We start from the raw sequence: 24,768 nt of genomic DNA on the forward strand, positions 1-24,768 counted from the left end.
GATAGGTCGAAACATTGTATACGTGTCTATGGTATCTCAAGATTACATAATATATAATACAAGTTGATTAAGTTATGGTTGGAATAGATTTGTTACCAATTTTCACGTAGCTAAAATGAGAAAAATTATCCAATCTTGTTTTACCCATAACTTCTTCATTTTAAATCCGTTTTGAGTGAATCAAATTGCTATGATTTCATATTGAACTCTATTTTATGAATCTAAACAGAAAAAGTATAGGTTTATAGTCGGAAAAATAAGTTACAAGTCGTTTTTGTAAAGGTAGTCATTTCAGTCGAAAGAACGACGTCTAGATGACCATTTTAGAAAACATACTTCCACTTTGAGTTTAACCATAATTTTTGGATATAGTTTCATGTTCATAATAAAAATCATTTTCTCAGAATAACAACTTTTAAATCAAAGTTTATCATAGTTTTTAATTAACTAACCCAAAACAGCCCGCGGTGTTACTACGACGGCGTAAATCCGGTTTTACGGTGTTTTTCGTGTTTCCAGGTTTTAAATCATTAAGTTAGCATATCATATAGATATAGAACATGTGTTTAGTTGATTTTAAAAGTCAAGTTATAAGGATTAACTTTTGTTTGCGAACAAGTTTAGAATTAACTAAACTATGTTCTAGTGATTACAAGTTTAAACCTTCGAATAAGATAGCTTTATATGTATGAATCGAATGATGTTATGAACATCATTACTACCTTAATTTCCTTGGATAAACCTACTGGAAAAGAGAAAAATGGATCTAGCTTCAATGGATCCTTGGATGGCTCGAAGTTCTTGAAGCAGAATCATGACACGAAAACAAGTTCAAGTAAGATCATCACTTGAAATAAGATTGTTATAGTTATAGAAATTGAACCAAAGTTTGAATATGATTATTACCTTGTATTAGAATGATAACCTACTGTAAGAAACAAAGATTTTTTGAGGTTGGATGATCACCTTACAAGATTGGAAGTGAGCTAGCAAACTTGAAAGTATTCTTGATTTTATGAAACTAGAACTTTTGGAATTTATGAAGAACACTTAGAATTTGAAGATAGAACTTGAGAGAGATCAATTAGATGAAGAAAATTGAAGAATGAAAGTGTTTGTAGGTGTTTTTGGTCGTTGGTGTATGGATTAGATATAAAGGATATGTAATTTTGTTTTCATGTAAATAAGTCATGAATGATTACTCATATTTTTGTAATTTTATGAGATATTTCATGCTAGTTGCCAAATGATGGTTCCCACATGTGTTAGGTGACTCACATGGGCTGCTAAGAGCTGATCATGGGAGTGTATATACCAATAGTACATACATCTAAAAGCTGTGTATTGTACGAGTACGAATACGGTTGCATACGAGTAGAATTGTTGATGAAACTGAACGAGGATGTAATTGTAAGCATTTTTGTTAAGGAGAAGTATTTTGATAAGTGTCTTGAAGTCTTTCAAAAGTGTATGAATACATATTAAAACACTACATGTATATACATTTTAACTGAGTCGTTAAGTCATCGTTAGTCGTTACATGTAAATGTTGTTTTGAAACCTTTAGGTTAACGATCTTGTTGAATATTGTTAACCCATTGTTTATTATAACAAATGAGATGTTAAATTATTATATTATCATGATATTATAATATATAATATATCTTAGTATGATGTATATATAGTTAAATGTCGTTACAACGATAATCGTTACATATATGTCTCGTTTCGAAATCATTAAGTTAGTAGTCTTATTTTTACATATGTATTTCATTGTTAATATACTTAATAATATATTTACTTATCATTTAACATAATTAACCAAGTGTATCAATATCTTAATATGATTCATATGTACCTCGTAAGACGTTGTTATAACGATAATCGTTATATATATCGTTTTCGAGTTTCTTAAATTAATAGTCTCATTTTTATGTATATAACTCATTGTTAAAATACCTAATGAGATACATACTTATAATAAAAACATGTTAACTATATATATAACCATATATATGTCATCGTATAGTTTTTACAAGTTTTAACGTTCGTGAATCACCGGTCAACTTGGGTGGTCAATTGTCTATATGAAACATATTTCAATTAATCAAGTCTTAACAAGTTTGATTGCTTAACATGTTGGAAACATTTAATCATGTAAATATCAATCTCAATTAATATATATAAACATGGAAAAGTTCGGGTCACTACATAATACAATATGAGTTAGCTAGGATATGATTAATATAGATTTGTTATCAATTTTCACGTAGCTACAACAAGAAAAATTATCCAATCTTGTTTTACCCATAACATCTTCGTTTTAAATCCGTTTTGAGTGATTCAAGTTACTATGGTTTCATATTGATCTTAAGTTTATGAATCTAAATAGAAAAAGTATAAGTTTATAGTCGGAAATACAGATTACAAGTTGTTTTTATAAAGGTAGTCATTTCAGTCGAAAGAACGACGTCTAGATGACCATTTTGGAAAACATACTTTCACTTTGAGTTTAACCATGATTTTTGGATATAGTTTCATGTTCATAGGAAAAATAATTTTCTCATAAGAACAACTTTTAAATCAAAGTTTATCACAGTTTTTAATTAACTAACCCAAAACAGCCCGCGGTGTTACTACGACGGCGTATATCGGGTTTTACGGTGTTTTTCGTGTTTTCGGGTTTTAAATCATTAAGTTAGCATATCATATAGATATAGAACATGTGTCTAGTTGATTTTAAAATTCAAGTTAGAAGGATTAACTTTTGTTTGCGAACAAGTTTAGAATTAACAAAACTATGTTCTAGTGATTACAAGTTTAAACCTTCGAATAAGGTAGTTTTATATATACGAATTGAATGATTTTATGAACATTATTACTACCTCAGGTTTTGTGGATAAACCTACTGGAATTGAAAAAAAATAGATCTAGCTTCAAAGGATCCTTGGATGGCTTGAAAGTTCTTGAAGCAGAATCATGACACGAAAACAAGTTCAAGTAAGATTTCCACTCGGAATAAGATTGTTAAAGTTATAGAAATTTAATCAAAGTTTGAATATGAGTATTACCTTGTATTAGAAAGATATCTTACTGTAAATAAGAAAGATTTCTTGAGGTTGGATGATCACTCAAAGTGGATTTGCAAGATTGGAAGTAAGCTAGCAAACTTGGAAGTGTTGTTGGTGTGTTCTTGAGTAGTTGTTTTATAACTTGGTTTATGTATGGATTTATGAACTAGATTGAGATAGATTTTGTTGAAGATGATGAAGAACACTTAGAATAAAGGAAGAACACTTGAGAGAGAGTAATTTGATTCAAGAAAATTGCAAAGTGAATGTGTTGATGAGCTCTCTAATTCACGTGAAGATGTAGTGTCCATATAGGCTCCATTAGTTTGTAATTTTGTGAGATATTTCATGCTAGATGTTAAATGATGGTTCCTACATGGTTAGGTGACTCACATGGGCTGCTAAGAGCTGATCATTGGAGTGTATATACCAATAGTAAATACATTTAGAAGCTGTGTATTGTACGAGTACAAATACGAGTGCATACGAGTAGAATTGTTGATGAAAATGAATGAGGATGTAATTGTAAGCATTTTTGTTAAGTTGAAGTACTTTGATAAGTGTCTTGAAGTCTTTCAATAGTGTATGAATATATATTAAAACACTACATGTAAATACATTTTAACTGAGTCGTTAAGTCATCGTTAGTCGTTACATGTAAATGTTGTTTTGAAACCTTTAAGTTAACGATCTTGTTAAATGTTGTTAACCCATTGTTTATTATATCAAATGAGATATTAAATCATTACATTATCATGATATTATGATATATTAATATATCATAGTATGATATATATAGTTAAATGTTGTTACAACGATAATCGTTACATATATGTTAAACTTTGGTCCATAGACCTCACACTTTTTCGTACCATGGCCAGTTCTTTTACACTTGGTGCAAAATGTCGTGGAGAACTCATTCTGGTGGTACTCTTCACACCTTTGGCATTTTTGGTTTTTGTTGTCGTTGTTGTTATTGAGGTTGTTGTTGGGATTATTGTTGGAACGGTTGTTGTAGTTGTTATTATTGTTGGGACGTTTGTTGTAGTTATTGTTAGGATTGCGGTTATTGTTGTGATCGTTGTTGCAGTTGTTGGGATAGTTGTTGCGATTGTGGTTGTAATTGTTATTGTTGTTGTACTGGTGATTCTTGTCACCGTTTTCCAACTACTTTCTCTTGAGTTGTTTTGTGTTGGCTTCTTCGGTCACCTGCTCTTTAATTCTTTCCTCAATATGATTTATGAGTTTATGAGCCATTCAACTTGCCTTTTGTATGGAAGCGGGCTCGTGTGAACTCACATCTTCTTGAATCCTTACAGGTAACCCTTTTATAAATGCGTCGATCTTCTCTTCTTCATCTTCGAACGCTCCCGGACACAATAGGCACAACTCTATGAATCGTCGTTCATATGTGGTTATGTCGAACCCTTGTGTTTGTAACTCTCTAAGTTCTACCTTGAGCTTATTGACTTCATTTCTAGGACGGTACTGTTCGTTCATCAATTGCTTGAATGCCGACCATGGTAGTGCGTAAGCAGCATTTTGTCCTACCTGTTCAAGATAGGTGTTCCACCACGTTAACGCAGTACCCGTGAAGGTATGCGTAGCGTACTTAACTTTGTACTCTTCAGTACACTTACTTATGGCAAACACCGATTCGACATTCTCGGTCCACCGTTTCAATCCAATTGGTCCTTCGGTTCCATCAAATTCCAAAGGTTTGCAGGCAGTGAATTCTTTGTAGGAGCATCCTACACGATTTCTTGTGAAATTAGTTCCACTGCTAGATCCAGAGTTATTGTTATTTTGCATTGCAGCCTGTACTGCGGCTATGTTTGCTGCAAGGAAAACATGGAAGTTTTCCTCGCTCATGTTCATTTTCTGACGAGTCGCCGGTGCCATTTCCTTCAAAAATAGCCAAAAGAATTGAGTTAATCATATAGAATTTAAGAGTAGTCAATAGTATTTCGTAGCATTATATGAACTTATTTATAAAAGCTTTTTCTTCATATTAGCATTTTATAGTTTTAATTCGGGTAGTACCTACCCGTTAAGTTCATACTTACTTGCTACTATACAACTCAACTGCTACGTTTCTATATGAAAAACTTATTACAATAATATTTCGCGTTCAAACTTTATACAAAATATTACAAACTTACAATACCGCTATTATACATATAGGATGAAATATAGCACATAATAACTTTGCTACCCGGCAGCTATAAGGGCAATTCTAGTTAATACGAAAGTTGTTCAGCAAAAGAAATAAAGACACGTAATTCATATGTCTAGAAACAAGTCATGCATTCTGGTTTTACTAAGACGACTTCCCATCCTTGGTCTTGTGGAAAGTAACCGTTATGACTATTGGATAGGCAACATGTTATAATGTCGTCAAAAGAACGAGGGTTTCGTAATGTCCAACAGCCCCGTAATAATCTAAAAACCTTGTTTCTCACCCCAACTACTGAATCCGTCACTTGTGGGAAGGTTTTATTTAAAAGTTGTAACCCGATGTTCTTTTTCTCACTTTGGTAAGAAGCGAACATCACTAACCCATAAGTATAACATGCTTCTTTATGTTGCATGTTAGAAGCTCTTTCTAACTCACGAAATCCTATGTTGGGATATGTTGAGTCAAAATAGGTTCTTAACCCGTAGCGTAAAATTGCATTTGGGTTCCCCGCATTTAACGCTTTAAAGAAAACACGGCGTAACTTACGGTCTCCCCAATGTGATATACCCCACCTATCAAAGGAAAGCCTTTTATAAACTAAGGCATTTCTGGAAAGTCTTTCAAATAATTGACAAGTTAATTTCGCCATAACTAATTATGCTGATGAATTCTGACCGACTATAGACAAGATTTCCTCAATCATATCCTCTGGTAGGTCTTCTAAAATATTCGGTTGTCTACCCTTAACGTCCATTTTGTTTTTATACTGTAAAATAGACAAGGATTAGATTCGTAAAAGATAATTAACAAACAATACAAGCAATTTTTACATAGAACATAAAAGTACAAGCACACTACAATACATATAATACACAACATGATTACAATCCTCTAATCTGAATCACTGGTTTCTTCTTCTTCGAACTTGGTTCGTTTTCCTAATTTCTTAGGGATATATGGTGTTCCTCTAATACGAGCTGTCATTTTTCACAATGGTTTAGAAAACCTGGTGGTTTAGAGGTTCCCGGGTTATTGTTACAATTTAGGAAATACGGAATTTTTCGATACATATATAGTTCATCGGGGTTGGAAACATGTTTCTCTATTTTTATACCTTTTTCCTTATTATTTTCTTTTGCTTTATTAAATTGGGTCAAGGTAATTTCTATAACATCATCGGAATCCTCATCGAGATCCGATTCATCGGAAAATTGGTAATCTTCCCAATAATTTGCTTCCTCGGCGGAAACACCATTGACCATTTTTAACTTTGGTCCGTTGTTTGAGAATTTTCTTTTATTTAATCGATTTACTGTAGGTATCAATATTTCTTCCTCCGGAACCTCTTCTTCTTCCGGTTCCTCCTCTTCCGGTACCTCTTCTTCCGGTTCCTCCTCTTCCGGTTCCTCTTCGGGAATTTGTGAATCTTCCCAAAGTATATTCGACTCTTCATTATTATTAGGTGAATCGATGGGATTTGTACTAGTTGTAGACATCTATCACACAATATCAAACATATTAAGAGGTTAATATATCACATAATAATTACATGTTAATAATATATAGTTTAAAACAAAAGTGTTAAGCAATCGTTTTTAAAGAAAATACGGTCGAAGTCCAGACTCACTAATGTATCATAACAAACTCGATAAGACACACTAATGCAAATTTCTGGTTCTCTAAGACCAACGCTCGGATACCAACTGAAATGTCCCGTTCATATTGATATAAACGTTCCATATTAATTGATTTCGTCGCGAGGTTTTGACCTCTATATGAGACATTTTTCAAAGACTGCATTCATTTTTAAGACAACCATAACCTTTATTTTATCGATAAAGGTTTAAAAAGCATTACGTATATTATCAAATAACGATAATCTAAAATATACCGTTTACACACGACCATTACATAATGGTTTACAATAAGAATATATTACATCAAAAATAAGTTTCTTGAATGCAGTTTTTACACAATATCATACAAGCATGGACTCCAAATCTTGTCCTTATTTTAGTATGCAACAGCGAAAGCTCTTAATAATCACCTGAGAATAAACATGCTTAAAACGTCAACAAAAATGTTGGTGAGTTATAGGTTTAACCTATATATTATCAAATCATAATAATAGACCACAAGATTTTATATTTCAATATACATCCCATTCATAAAGATAAAAATTATTCATATGGTGAACACCTGGTAACCGACATTAACAATATGCATATAGAATATCCCCATCATTCCGGGACACCCATCGGACATGATAATTTCAAAGTACTAAAGCATTCCAAATTTCAGAATGGGGCTTGTTGGGCCCGATAGATCTATCTTTAGGATTCGCATCAATTTGGGGGTCTGTTCCCAAATTCTTAGGCTACCAAGCTAAAAAGTGACATATTCGGCTTTGATCATTCACCCATATAATGTAGTTTCATTTACTTGTGTATATTTCGTAAAATATTTATAAACTTGCATGTATTCTCATCCCAAAATATTAGATTTTTAAAAGTGGGACTATAACTCACTTTCACAGATTTTTACTTCGTCGGGAAGTAAGACTTGACCACTGATCGATTCACGAACCTATAACAAATATGTACATATATATCAAAGTATGTTCAAAATATATTTACAACATTTTTAATACATTTTAATGTTTTAAGTTTATTAAGTCAGCTGTCCTCGTTAGTAACCTACAACTAGTTGTCCACAGTTAGATGTATAGAAATAAAACAATATATATTATCTCGAATCAATCCACGACCTCGTGTATACAAGCCTCAGGCTAGATCACAACTCAAAGTATATATAATATTTTGGAATCAACCTCAACCCTGTATAGCTAACTCCAACATTACTGCATATAGAGTGTCTATGGTTGTTCCGAAATATATATATAGATGGGTCGATATGATATGTCAAAACATTGTATTCGTGTCTATGGTATCCCAAGATTACATAATATATTAGAATACATATATAATACAATATGAGTTAGTTAGGATATGATTAATATAGATTTGTTATCAATTTTCACGTAGCTACAACAAGAAAAATTATCCAATCTTGTTTTACCCATAACATCTTCGTTTTAAATCCGTTTTGAGTGATTCAAGTTGCTATGATTTCTTATTGATCTTAAGTTTATGAATCTAAATAGAGAAAGTATAAGTTTATAGTCAGAAATACAGATTACAAGTTGTTTTTGTAATGGTAGTCATTTCAGTCGAAAGAACGACGTCTAGATGACCATTTTGGAAAACATACTTCCACTTTGAGTTTAACCATGATTTTTGGATATAGTTTCATGTTCGTAAGATAGTTTTATGTTCTAGTGATTACAAGTTTAAACCTTCGAATAAGGTAATTTTATGTATACGAATATAATGATGTTATGAACATCATTACTACCTCAGGTTTTGTGGATAAACCTACTGGAATTGAAAAAAATAGATCTAGCTTCAAAGGATCCTTGGATGGCTTGAAAGTTCTTGAAGCAGAATCATGACACGAAAACAAGTTCAAGTAAGATTTCCACTCGAAATAAGATTGTTAAAGTTATAGAAATTGAATCAAAGTTTGAATATGAGTATTACCTTGTATTAGAAAGATATCTTACTGTAAATAAGAAAGATTTCTTGAGGTTGGATGATCACTCAAAGTGGATTTGCAAGATTGGAAGTAAGCTAGCAAACTTGGAAGTGTTGTTGGTGTGTTCTTGAGTAGTTGTTTTATAACTTGGTTTATGTATGGATTTATGAACTAGATTGAGCTAGATTTTGTTAAAGATGATGAAGAACACTTAGAACAAAGGAAGAACACTTGAGAGAGAGTAATTTGATTCAAGAAAATTGCAAAGTGAATGTGTTGATGAGCTCTCTAATTCACGTGAAGATGTAGTGTCCATATAGGCTCCATTAGTTTGTAATTTTGTGAGATATTTCATGCTAGATGTTAAATGATGGTTCCCACATGGTTAGGTGACTCACATGGGCTGCTAAGAGCTGATCATTGGAGTATATATACCAATAGTAAATACATTTAGAAGCTGTGTATTGTACGAGTACAAATACGAGTGCATACGAGTAGAATTGTTGATGAAAATGAATGAGGATGTAATTATAAGCATTTTTGTTAAGTAGAAGTACTTTGATAAGTATCTTGAAGTCTTTCAAAAGTGTATGAATACATATTAAAACACTACATGTAAATACATTTTAACTGAGTCGTTAAGTCATCGTTAGTCGTTACATGTAAATGTTGTTTTGAAACCTTTAAGTTAACGATCTTGTTAAATGTTGTTAACCCATTGTTTATTATATCAAATGAGATATTAAATCATTACATTATCATGATATTATGATATATTAATATATCATAGTATGATATATATATATATATATATATATATATATATATATATATATATATATATATATATATATATAGTTAAATGTTGTTACAACGATAATCGTTACATATATCTCTCGTTTCAAAATCATTAAGTTAGTAGTCTTGTTTTTACATATGTAGTTCATTGTTAATATACTTAATGATATGTTTACTCATCATAATATCATGTTAACTATATATATATATATATATATATATATATATATATATATATATATATATATATATATATATATATATATATATATATATCCTTATATATGACATCATATAGTTTTTACAAGTTTTAACGTTCGTGAATCACCGGTCAACTTGTGTGGTCAATTGTCTACATGAAATCTATTTTAATTAATCGCGTCTTAACAAGTTTAATTGCTTAACATGTTGGAAACACTTAATCATGTAAATAACAATTTCATTATATATATATAAACATGGAAAAGTTCGGGTCACTACAAGAAGGGTTGATGAAAATTTTGAAATGAATAGAATATGGAGTAGAATGACTAGCCATAACCGATTTCGTGGGGGATCTTACTCTTATACTGATATTAATAGAGCTGAGCTGTGACGACCCGGAAATTTTTGAACAAATTTAAACTTTAATCTTTATATTATTCCGACATGATAAGCAAAGTTTGTTAAGTTAAATCTCAAGAATTTTGAACTGCGTTCATGTATTCATTTAACCTCGACCAAATTTAGACAATTCATGAACGATTGTATATGCGGATATGAATATAGATATATATACATATGTGTATAAATATTATAACTTGAAAATGTTATTAAATGTATAATACTTTACATGGAACGTATTTATTTCAGTATATGTTTAATATATTTTTCGATAGAATTAAAAGGTAATATCAAACGATTTAATTAATGGATATATTATTATAAGTCTCGATGGTGAGGTCCACGTTGATTTGAGAAATCTTTCCTTTCTAACAATATTCGGAAGAAATGGTAAAGTGATCTTCTAATAAGAACAAAAGTATCAATTGACAGGAACTAGTGAAATGTTGGTGGAGATTCTTTCTTAATTTTCTAAGCATGCTTTACAATAATTTCCTCATGACTCTTGATAAGTTAAATATTTAGCTTTCATAATATTTAATGTAAAAGTGAAATCATGTAGAGAATTTAATTGGAATAAGGGTTGTCGACAAGGTAAACCCATTTGACATGTTACATTAAGATGATTACATACGTTTAATTATCTATTGGACCTTACCCGACGATTCACGAACAATTAACTGTAAATAGATATGTGTATATATAAATAATAATTTGAAGTATTATATGTTGTTATTAAAATTAATTATATAAAATAATAAATAGAATAATCAATTTATTATTAAAATGAATATATATATATATATATATATATATATATATATATATATATATATATATATATATATATATATATATATATATATATATATGATTCTATTAATAATTATTAATACATATATTGTAACATATATAAAATATATAAATACTCAATATTCATTAAATGTTATAATATAATATCACATAATTAAAAAATTGTAATATTAATATATTAAAAATAATTACAAGTTTAGATATAGTGTTATATCATCATTATTATTATTATTACCTTCAATATTAATAACAATATTCGTATTATTAATATTATTATAATTAGTATTATTATTGTTGTCATTAATAATGTTATTATTATCATTTTTATTATCATTATGATAACTAATATATTATTATATATTATTACTGATTGAAACTATTTATTAATTTTATGAATTCACTTATTAAGTATTAGGAAAAATAATCTTTTAAAAAAAACATTTTATTATTAATAGTAACATATTATTATTATATTTAATAATTTATAATATTAAATATAATATATATGTAGGAAATTAGAAAAAGATCTGTACGCGTTATTATCAGTATCTGTTTATTTATTTATTTTTATTTTTGTTTGTTTTCCTCCTGCTCTGCTCGTGACTCATGGTCGATGTTTCCACATCCATATATAGAATTGAAGAGTTTTATATAACCTTTATCAATCATACACATCAATTATCAGTCGTAATTAGAGAAATTAAACAGGAAATTTGGAAAACGGGTGTGTTCTTCTATTCACGATAATATTTTTGCCAGTGGCTCAATTTCGAAATCATCATCAAAATCTAATGATGCAATTGTGTTAGGAATCATTCCTTTGATCTATCTGTAAGTTTACAGTCTCCAACTCTTTCTATTTATTTTGGATTTCGAGGTTAAAGCTTAAAAAAAGTCAAACGTATGAACATAAATTAAATTCGGATGTTCTGTGATTTTATGATGTATAATTTCGATTGTAAAACATTAAGAACTTGATTTAAAATGTCTTTCAAGAGGAAAATAATTATTGAAACGTATCAGAATTTAAAATTCGATTTAAAAACTTCATCTTCTTCACAGCATAGATGCTGTAACTGTTTATTTTTTTCCCCCTTCCTTTTCTTGTTTATCCGATTCTGTAAATTAGGGTTACTCGTAGCTAGTATTTCTGATTAAATTCCATGTTATAAAACAAAATTTATATTTAGCTGTTAATATGGTTCCAGTCCATTAAATTGTAGATGAAGAAGAAAAAGAAAATGATTACTGTTATTGACTTTTTATTTTTATCTTTATTTTTCTGTTCTAATTAACTCCAACAATCTATATGGTTGTTTCTGTTTCATGTATAACTCATAAAACGAATGAATAATTTGCGATTGAATGGTTATTAGGTCGATTAAATTTATAAAGAAAAAGAAGGAGGCGATATCAGAGATGATAGTTAAATAAATTTAGAATGGGAACCTATCAGGAAAAAATAGAAATAGCTGGATGGTTTGTGCATTTCATGGATGAATGAGGGGTCTCGGGTTCGAGTCCCTCAGATTTCGATAGTTATTCCGACAGTTATTCCGACATGGATGTTCACATAAACTCCGGAAGCAGTGTGACCGGAATGGATCAACCAATTAGCCATCATTTATTCTGGATGAATTGGAGATGGGTTCGTAGGCTACTTAATCAATGGAGACGAGAAGAAAGCGATCCTTTCCACCAACCAACTTCACCTCTTGGCGATGAACCTGAAGCACTTACCGGCGAATCCATTCGAAACACCATTTTCACACTCATTTTCTGAATATCTCGCCATGATTATATTCTATCTAAAATTCTAAACCCTATTCATTCGCTCGTTGCGACTGACAATCATCCCGGAATAATAGAAGAAGTCAACGAACTTCGCGCTTGAGTAATCAATTTGGAGAATATGGTGCAAAAATTTACCAGCTTCAGCAACATCACCGACACCAACAGTACCACCAACAACCCAAGTTTCAACATCACATGCCTCAACATCTCATTCTGTACCTCGAGAATAATCATCGTTCTACATGACGTTCTACATCATTTATGTTCGTTCTACGTATCGTTATACCTCATTTATCTTCGTTCGTCATGACGATTATGTAATCTCTAATGTTTTGAGATTATGTATTCTAGTTCTAACCAAAAATCAAATGAGCTTAATATCATATTAACTCATTAAATCCATGATTATATCTGAAGAAAATATATATGTATATATGTTTTCATAAAGATGGTAATTAAAAATTCTTTCGTACAAACTGTTAATGGTAAAAATATTTTAACGGGTAGGTAATACCCGAGGAATATTTAGATTTCACCTTAATAAGTTACATTGTACATTCTTCGAAGCTGATTCAACAGTCATTTACTATTCTACTTACATCCACAGATATACGAATCCGTTCACCACAGAATAACCATTTTCATTCAATTTCATATTTGGATTTTGACCTATCAGAATCCAACAAGTGGCATAATGAAGAAAACATTTGACAAAATAAAATTTGTTAGAAACAGACAAATTAACTATGAGAAATTTTGTTAAGAATCCACGCTAACAAAATCCTAGCTAACTGTTCCTAGCTAACTGTTAATTCCGTATTACATTTTATTTATCACAATTTATTTATCGCAATTTATATTCTCGCAATTTTATTTATCGTCATTTAAATTCTGTTATTTATTTTACGCACTTTAAATATCGAGACACGTATACAAGGTTTTGACATGAGCTAAGAGTGATCGATAGGTTTTTAGCAAACTCGATTTCACAACGAGGTAGGAATAAAGAAAAGGTAAATGAAAATGATCTATTTTACCTCATGTGTATTCGAGACCTACAGAGCGTTATGAACATACCTTATTGTGTGGGTTATTACTTATCGGTAATGGTAAGGGGTATGCGAAATAATAGTATAATAGGAGGTGGAATTTTCATTACTTTAATTGCTGAGTATCTCAATGTGGATAGAAGTCAGGGGGATTATTAGTTGCAGTACCAGAACCCCGTGATAGAATTGATTTACGCGTGTATCATGGTGCAAAGGTTTTAAAGAAACGACATAACGCTGCAATACCATATGATGACACGAATCCATAGGTAGAACGAGATCAGGAGCAAGGTAATGCGGGTGAAGGAAATCAAATGACAGATATACAAAGAATAATGGCCCAAAGTGCATACAATCAGGCTATGCAACGTGAGTTTCAGGCTTGGCAATATCATCAAGAATATATCAAAGCATATTTAGCATCCCAAGGTAGGAACTACATTCCTACTGAACCGGCCTATTTTCCTCCATGGAACGATGATACACAACCACCTTTTCCTACATATGACCCATTCCAAGCGTATCAAAACATATACCACGAACCTTGGAACCCCTATTGGTACACTCAGGATCAACCCTAATTTCATTAGTCTTATTTATTTTATTATTTGTAATGTTACTACTTTTAATATTTATTTTGGTATTGTAATAGTTTTTATAGTTTTCCAACGTTTTAAATATTAGATTTTATAAATTTTTGAACGTGGGGTGATATACTCAACTTCAAATATATATATATATATATATATATATATATATATATATATATATATACTATATATATATATATATATATATATATATATATATATATATATATATATATATATATATATATATATATATATATATATATATATATATATATATATATGTTTGTAGTTTATCTTATGTACAAAATAGGATAAAACAGCGCACTTTCAAAGACTGGCATTAAGTTCAGAAAAAGCTATTAGTTTTGACGACAAGACGAAAAATAAATGTGCTATAACAACTGCAGGAATGAACAAATGATATGCACCATTTATCATTCAAACAAAGAACAATATATTTGGAAACTTTGGTAAATCTTAATCATCTTTTTACGCTAATCACCCTCAATAATTTAAATTGTTACTGGTTTCTTGCAAATGAGGGCATTGCAAGATCTTAAGTGTGTAAAGGGATTAAATTCTTTCGGGTTTTAAACATTTGACTTATACACTTGGTTTAATATCCACCGTTAAATTTTACTAGTAACGCAGTAGTTGTATTAGAATCTAGTGCTCTCTGATAATAAAGAACAGCCCTAGTCTTATATACTGACTACCCACTTCTAGTAAAATTTTTAAAAATTTTCAACTAAATGAACTCAAAATCATGTTTATACATATTTATGAACGATAAAACTAGGTAGTAACACCGAAATTATTGTTACCTCGGAAAGGACATAAATTGAGAAACAGCCCAAAACGCTTGAATTCATTTAAAATGGAATAGAAGAGAATAAAAAGGCAAAGAAAGAAATATAAAAGCGAAGTGTGGGAAAAATTTACCAAGTTATTTAAATCACATACCACATATTTTTGTACAAATAATGGAAGGTACTTTTGTTTTGGACGATACTAATCAGTTTTACCCGATTTCTTATAATATATTTGAAAGAAATGTGCCACTTGATTTAAAAGGAAGTAAAGTCTTCCGAGAAAAAGACACGTGCTTCTTGATTTCGGTCAGGAAGTTGTCGTCCAGACCAGCTGTAGGTTGACGAAAAATCTAGAAAAGTCATCTCGAAAATCAGCAAGAAATCCACGGACCTCAGCATCAAACAGGGTCGCCAAGTGGTCAGACTTATCCTAACCATGAGAGGATCTGTCTCGTACAATGGGGGGCACCGTGCAAATTAGCTTATAAGACTAATGAATCAGATCCCCAGAAAGGATAATCTCCTTAAAAGATTAAAAAATCAGCATTTAAGCCTGATATTACTCAATCCTTGAGATTGACTTTAAAAGACTGAGAATTACAAACTCATGGAATTCGATGATATCTAAACTCGAGCTTAAACGAGAAAATATTTTGATCAAAATTACAAACCGATTTGTTTTCTGAAAACCTATTTTTAATGCGTTCATTATCATTGAACGTAAAATCCTAAGAATTCGCCGGAATTCATTAGGTTATCTGAACCAAATTGGGTGTCAACCGTAAGAACAGTGGTTGCATAGCATGGTCGAAGACAGGACCTTGTGCCAGACCGAAAAAATTATAGGGTGATCTTTTCTATTGCTCCTACAAAGGATAGTAATTGCATCCGACACGATGTAGACCATAATCAAAAGCATGTCATTAGACATTGCCTTAACAGATGCTTGTTCAACACTTTCCTTTACAACCAGACGGTAGTTTACCGTAAGGTAATATACGGAGCAAGTATACTGGACATGTTGCTTTCCTAATACAAGGTTAGCAAGTGGGTGACACAAAACCATAAGTTTTGAGCTAAAATTTTCAAATCTGAAACCCACAAAACCTACAAAAACATTTTGCAAACACCGGTGAAGGGTTATTTTGGAAAACTTATCTAGGGTAAAAACTAGATTGAAATTTTAAAATATCAAATATTTTCATAAAGATCCAATTTCTTAAAGGATCTAAATTTTTATAGTCATGTGAGACTGTAAACCACAATGTTACTATCATTGTTCATACCGCCGTATCAAAATCACTGATGTACAAAGTGTGAAGAATAAAGAAGTGATTCAAGTATGTTTATATTCAAGTTCTATATTGCTTGAGGTCAAGCAACGCTCAAGTGTGGGAATATTTGATAATGCCAAAAACGAACATATATTTCATAACATTATCCTTCAAGAAAGACAAGCTTTTAGTTGCAATTGTTCTAATTCCAAGTGATATTCGTTTAAATAATAAAAGGTGAAGACAAAAGACATAATCGACGATTTGAAGACGCAAATGACTAAAACGCTAAAAAGTACAAAGTACAATCCAAGTGATTCAATTTATTGATGAGAAACGTCTCAAAATTACAAGAGTACAAGCCGTAAAACGCAAAGTACAAGATAATAATTATACGAAAAGGCGTTCGAAAATTCGGAACCGAGACATGAACCAACTATCGACGTACGACTCAACAGAGCTATAAATACAAGTCAACTATGCACAAGAATATAATATAATATTCAGCAGCCCACGTTTTGGAATTGTGTGATGAGCTGGAAACCAAAGCTCCGCGACTGCGGAGCTGTGAGGCAGAAAAATACCGTAATCGCGGAGCAGCACAGGATTAAATTGTCCTATAAAAGGCCGCGCATTCTACCAAACTCCTCACCCCTTTTCTACTTCAATCTCTTAATGTATATTTATATATTTATTTATAATTTTAATTTTAATTTAAGATTAATAATAAGTTAGTTGGGTTATTGTAACGAATGTTTTACGGGTTTTAAGTCGAAACTCTGTCCCTGTAACACTACTCGATTAATACTCATTGTAAGTTATGTTCCACCTTTTTAAATTAATGTCTCGTAGCTAAGTTATTATTATACTTATTTAAGCCGAAGTAATCGTGATTTTGGACTAAATATTCAAGATGGGGTTATTGGGCTTTGGACCATAATTGGGGTTTAGATAAAAGACCGACACTTGTGGAAATTGGACTATGGACTATTAATGGGCTTTATATTTAATTAGCTAAATGATATCTTGTTAATTTAATATAAAGGTTACAATTTGACGTATCTATATATAACCACATACGCTTGACTGGGTACGGTGGACGGGATATTTATAAATACGAATAATTGTTCATTTGACCGAACACGGGAATGGATTAATAGTCAATGGACTCATTAAAACAGGGGTGGATTACATTCAAGGGTAATTGGGGTAATTGTTATCAAAGTATTAAGACCTTGGATTACACGCAGTTGATAACCTGGTGTATTCATTAAACAAAGAATTAAGACCTTGTTACAGTTTGAATCCCCAATTAGTTGGAATATTTGACTTCGGGTATAAGGTTAATTTGGTGAAGACTCTCGCACTTTATAATTATGATCGATGAACTATTATGGACAAAACCAGATGGACATATCAAATAATCCAGGACAAAGGACAATTAACCCATGATAATAAATTAAAATCAACAGGTCAAACATCATGATTACGGAAGTTTAAATAAGCATAATGAAAGGACACGTTCATATTCATTATAAATGATTCACAATAGTTGATTACATCGCGAGGTATTTGACCTCTTTATGTTACATTTTACAAACATTGCATTCGTTTTTAAAAGACAAACTTTCTTTACATCAAAAGTTGACGGCATGCATACCATTTCATAACACATCCAGCTATAATTGACTTAATAATAGTCTTGATAAACTCAACGACTCGAATGCAACGTCTTTCGAAATATGCCATAAATGACTCCAAGTAATATCCTTAAAATGAGCTAATGCACAGCGGAAGATTTCTTTAATACCTGAGAATAAACATGCTTTAAAGTGTCAACTAAAATATTGGCGAGTTCATTAGTTTATCATAAACAATCATTTCCAATTATATAATAGACCACAAGATACTCATATTTAGAAAACAATCTATGTAGGTCTACTCCTGCTGTAAAATCATTCATATGAAGAACACCGGAACCTTTCAAAACAACTCACCAACGGTAGCTAGTGCGTAGTGCAATGCAAAATCATCTCACCATGGTAGTTAATACAATATACTTTTACGACGGTAGCTAATGCGTAGTGCAATGCAAAATCATCTCACTGAGGGTAGCTAAAATGGTAGCTAGTGCTTAGTGTAATGCAAAATCAGCTCACCGTTACTAACTACTAAATCGAACCATAAACAATATTACAACGGTAGCTAGTGCGTAGTGCAATGCAAAATCATCTCACCGAGGGTAGCTAAAACGGTAGCTAGTGCGTAGTGCAATGCAAAATTATCTCACCGTTACTAACTACTAAATCGAACCATTTCGGTAGCTAGTGCGTAGTGCAATGCAAAATCATCTCACCGATGGTCGATAATACAATCTTTATGGAAATCGAACCTCTGAATCCAAATAATTCTATCATAGAATGTAGTTTTGAATACTTGTGTCTATTTCGTCAATCATTTATAAAAGCAGTTCATGTATTCTCAGTTCAAAAATATATCTCAAAAACATTTAATAAAGCATTTATAAAAACAGCGCATGTATTCTCAGTCCCAAAAATGTAAGGAGTAAAAGGGAATCAAATGAACTCACAATATTGTATTTCGTAGTAATTAAGCATATGATGGCATTGAACAAGTGCAAGGTTGGCCTCGAATTCACGAACCTAAATTAAGTATATATATTTGTATGCTGGTCAATATTTGTTTAACAATTTAGGTCAAGTCGTAGTGTATCACAATACTAATGCTCGAGACTAAATATGCAAAAGTCAACAAAAGTCATCTTGACCAAAATGACTTCCAAAATTTATACGTAATTATTATATAGTTTAAATATAGTCGTTTTATATATTTAAATATTTTTAACAAATTTTATTAGAGTAAATAATATAATTCATTTATTAATAAATAAAATTTTATATTAAAATTTATATAATAAAAATATACTACTATATATCTTAAGTAGTAAAATTTATAAAGTTCATTTAATATCATAAAAATAATATGATAGGTATTATTAATGTAGTTATATTACACGTAGTAAAATATCTCTGTATCACATATTTATTTGATAAAATAATATTGATAATAACAAGTAAAAGTTGTATTATTTTATAATAACATTTATTATCATTCTACTAATAAAAATAACAGTATTTATATTTACTAAAAATAATATTATGATAAAATGATAGCAATAATGATATTTTATAATAACAATGATATTTCTATTACAAATAATAATTTTAGTAAAATGATAGTTTTAATATTTATAATACTTTTAATAATAATAATAATAGTGATAAAAATAATGAAAGTGATATTTTTATCTAAATCAATATCTTACAATAATTTTATTTCATCATGCTACTTATACTCATTATTTCCTAATCAATTTGTTAATAGCTTTTAGTCGTCTTTTACATCGCGTTCATAATAATGATAATAATAGTAATCATAATAATTAGATGTTACTAATATTAGTTTTAATTATAATAATACTAATAATATATTTTATGATGATAATACTAATAACTATTTTAATGATAATAATAATAATATTAATAATACTAATTACAATCTTAACGATAATCACGATAGTAATAATAATAAAAATAACAATTTTTTAATGATAATGCCTTTTATTAATAACGATAATGATAATAATAATAATAATTAAATAATTATAACGACGATAATAACAACGATAGTAATAATAATCATTTTAACAACAAATATACTAAAAGTAATAATAATTCAGTTGACTATATCTTTTAATCCGTTCATCAAAATCACACGAGTTCTAAATGAAAAGTTATTAATTTTTCGTCAGCTTTCCAACGACATGCATATCATATATCTTATCCTAGTAGTATATGTATCTAATTCAGGATTCTACATAACCTATCTAACGACAATATCAAACGTACAAGCATGCACAATCCTATATACTCGAGCACTAGTCAGGAGTACACTAATAATATATAAAAGTTAAGTTATGAGTGCTCACGTATCAATATTGAGATTCAATATTGCAGGAAAATATGTAGACGCGACGGAGAAGATAAACACTAGATTGACCTCACGAGCATACCCCCGAGCATTACCCATAATCTCCATAGCTAAAACCCATATTTTCTTTAGCTCTATCCCGCTCGTAAAACCCGTTTTGAAATAACTCACTCATGACTTCGTCGTAGTATTTTAGGTATAATACTAATAACAATAATACTACTAAATACGATTAATAATAATAATATTAATCTTAAGCATAAAATAATAATAATAATAATAATAATAATAATAATAATAATAATAATAATAATAATAATAATAATAATAATAATAATATAAAATAAATATATACTACGGAGTAATAATATAGATAGAGAGATTGAATTGAACGCAGAATGGATCGAGCTTTATAGCCCCCGACTAGAGACCCACAGCTCCGCAGTCGCGAAGAATTTGCACACAATAGCTTCGCAGTCACGGAGGTCCCTCCTCCAGCTCACTCTCAAATGATTAAGGGCTGCCGACGGTTTTCAATAATATTAATATATAATATATTTAATTTATATAATTAATTATATACTATATTATATTTACGTACATAGTTAACTTGTAAATTTAATTCCAAAGACTCGTACGTTGACACACGACTATAGTCTCAGTTTCGATTTCTTGAACGCATTTTCGTACATTTAGAAAACTAATACTTTATGTTTCATGTAGTGTACCTTTATACATAACAAGACTCAAATCAATGAAAAACAATCCAACTCAAAGTGTAACTTATTCATTTGAGTGTTTTGGTCGTTTGCTTCTTTAAATCGTCGTTTCGATATATATACATATATATATAAAATAGTATCAAAACGTTTATATATTAACGTTAATATTATATTTAATCATTTTGTAATATATATATATATATATATATATATATATATATATATATATATATATACATACATACATACATATTCATTTAGAAATATTAATTTATATATATTAGGAATATTTATTTAATAATATAATATTTAGTTTTTCAAATACTAACTCTATTTCAGAGTATAATTTAGATCTTTTACATAATAAAAATCATTATATCATATAACGTTTTCATTTTAAAACTTAAATAGATATAATTCATTTATGTACTAACCTTTTAAATATCAATCGCTATCACTAAGCGAGTGTTACTATCATGTTCTTAACTAAATTGAAAACATATATATTTAATGAACACGTTTTAAATACACGTTGCAAGTTATCTATATATATTTAATTCTAACAATTAGCATTTCGACTTATTGTATATATTCAAATTCATTCTTTAAAAGATTTCAGCTATGTCATAAAACATTTTCAATATTATGAAAACTAATAATTGTTTTATCAAAAGACTCGAGGCAATCATTGTGTTGAAAGTTAATCTCTACTAACCTTTGTCCATTTATCGTTAATTGACCTATTTGTTCTTACTTGTAAATCACTTTACCATTTTTCCAAATATTGTTAAAATGGAAAAGATTTCTCAAATCACTGTGGACCTCTCAACAGAGCCTCATAATCATAATTCAATGTATCTGATAAATCAATCATTTGATATTATCTCCTAATCCCATCGATAAACATATTGAAACAAATATGTTCATGCAAAGTATTTTACATTTAATACTTTGTTAATATTTTCTAGTTATAATATATACACATATACATATATAATCATATCCGTTCATTTAATGGTTTGTGAATCATTGGAATTTGGTTGAGGTTAAATGAGTGTATGAACACAGTTTAAAATTCTTGAGATTTAACTTAACAAACTTTGCATATCATGTCGGAAACATATAAAGATTAAAGTTTAAATTTGGTCGGAAATTTCCGGGTTGTCACACATAATTCCTTTATTTTATATCTCATCGCACTTTTATTTATTGTCATTTTATTTATCGTACTTTAAATTATCGCACTTTTATTTTATCGCATTTTTATTTATCGTCATTTACTTTACGCTTTAAATTAAGTTATATTTATTTTGTATTAGGACTTAAAATCGACAAACTGATCATTAAACGGTAAAACCACCTTTTATAATAATAATAATAATACTACTTATATATATATATATATATATATATATATATATATATATATATATATATATATATATATATATACAAAAATATAGTTTAAAATAAATATAGCATTATACTCAGCTAGCTCCCTGTGGAACGAACCGGACTTACTAAAAACTACACTACTCTACAATTAGGTACACTGCCTATAAGTGTTGTAGCAAGGTTTAGGTATATCCATTTAATAAATAAATAAATAACTTGTGTAAATTGTATCGTATTTAATAGTATTTCGTAGTAAAATATAATCTATTTCGTACTACACCTCGCACACGTCAGCGGCCACCACCAACTAGGTGGCCAATCCTCCACACCAACGACATAGGCACCAACAGTACTGGCGGACAGAAAGCGGCCACCACCAACAGTGTGGTGAAACCACCAGCTACTAGTGAGAAGGAGGTCGGATAACAACGATTGATAGACTCCAAAGAAATTCAGATGTCGAATAAACTCACAAAATGGCAAGAAGGAATGGGCAGATCCGAGGATACCCACCATAGAAACGGTGACAGAGAGATGCCATAATCGAAAGAACCAGGAGAAACGCTAGAAAAGTGAAGAAAATGAGCCACCAGCGTTAAGACCCTTGATATGTGATAATTGTGTTCCAAGCCTTAGAGAAGGGTTCTATAGTAAGGGGCTATATATAGAACCCTAGGGCTTCCATAGTTAGTAACAATAGCCAATGTACCTAAACGAGTTCAAGAGAGGCGTGGAAGTAAAATCGACTATTTCACTTACCCTCTCTCTATCTTCAAGGCTATTCTTTCATATTCATACGATCTTTATCGTGTTCGTCCTTTTTAGGACCCAATAATCAGTATCAGAGCGGGTGCTAGATCTAGTCTAGTCTCAATCATTATGAATGCGATGAACGATTATATGAATATTCATATCACCTTCACATCTTCATCATGAAGATCTTCATACAAATATTCATATCTTCATGATGAATCTCAAACATTCAACCTAAAGTGTCAGGAAACATCAAATCTCACCAAAACACAAACACATCCGAGTTTAAAATCACCCACAACACCAAGCCTTTTTTGGTGATGAATGAAAAAGGATCTCAGATGATAACGAATAAGAGGTTGTCGGACAGAAAATCGCTCCAACGAGCCCAACCTCGCCAGCAAAACAAAAACCTAAAAAATCGAGGACCTATCAATCCCAACCGTAAAAAATTTCAACCAACACAGCAACTACAAAAGGACGGTGGTTAAAATTTTCGTCGCCCATATGGAAAACGCAACTATGAGAAAAAAAGTGGCGATAAGGCTGTAACGGACAATATAAAATGGAAAGGTAATTACCTTCAACGTTCTAACGGACGATAAAGCTATCCATACCCTAGATCTGGCCATAACGAGCCCTATAGAATGAAGAAATCATTTCTTGAGAACCATCACCGAAAACGGAAAAACAGACGAGATCCCGACCATAACGCATGACATATTGAGGGAAGACAAGGAGATGAAGCAGAATGAAAAATGAAACAAAATAAAGCAAAACGGTGTCGGTCCACCAGATAGAAGCTGGTGGTCGGAAAACAATTTTTGAGAAGTGAGGGAAGACGTTAGGAATTTGAGTGATAGAGTTTATGGAAGAGAGAGACTGAGTGTAGTTCTTAATGATGATATCGAGAGTGTATTTCAACACGTTATAATCAAGGTCGTCTCATTGTTTCAGAAGGCTCAATTCAAAACATGGAAGGACCCGTGTAAACATTAATTATATTTTGGGTTAACCTAGGTATCCAAGACTCTTTGCCAATCGATTGATCCACGGGTGACCACTTGCTTTGAATATTTCCCTGAGTCATCAAAGACAAAAAAAAAATCATATAAAAGTATAATAATACTAAAAAGCTATCAATAAAAAAGCTTATGAAAAAAACTACAGAATTAATGTCATCAACATCCTCAATATTAATATGATGAATGACATCATTATCCTCATTAATATCACCACTATACGAATTTTCAACATGAGTATCATCAACACCATGATCATTAAGATTGAAATCACTATTATTATAT

This window comes from Rutidosis leptorrhynchoides, chromosome 7 (genome assembly GCF_046630445.1).
Source record: "Rutidosis leptorrhynchoides isolate AG116_Rl617_1_P2 chromosome 7, CSIRO_AGI_Rlap_v1, whole genome shotgun sequence".
Lineage (NCBI taxonomy): Eukaryota > Viridiplantae > Streptophyta > Magnoliopsida > Asterales > Asteraceae > Rutidosis > Rutidosis leptorrhynchoides.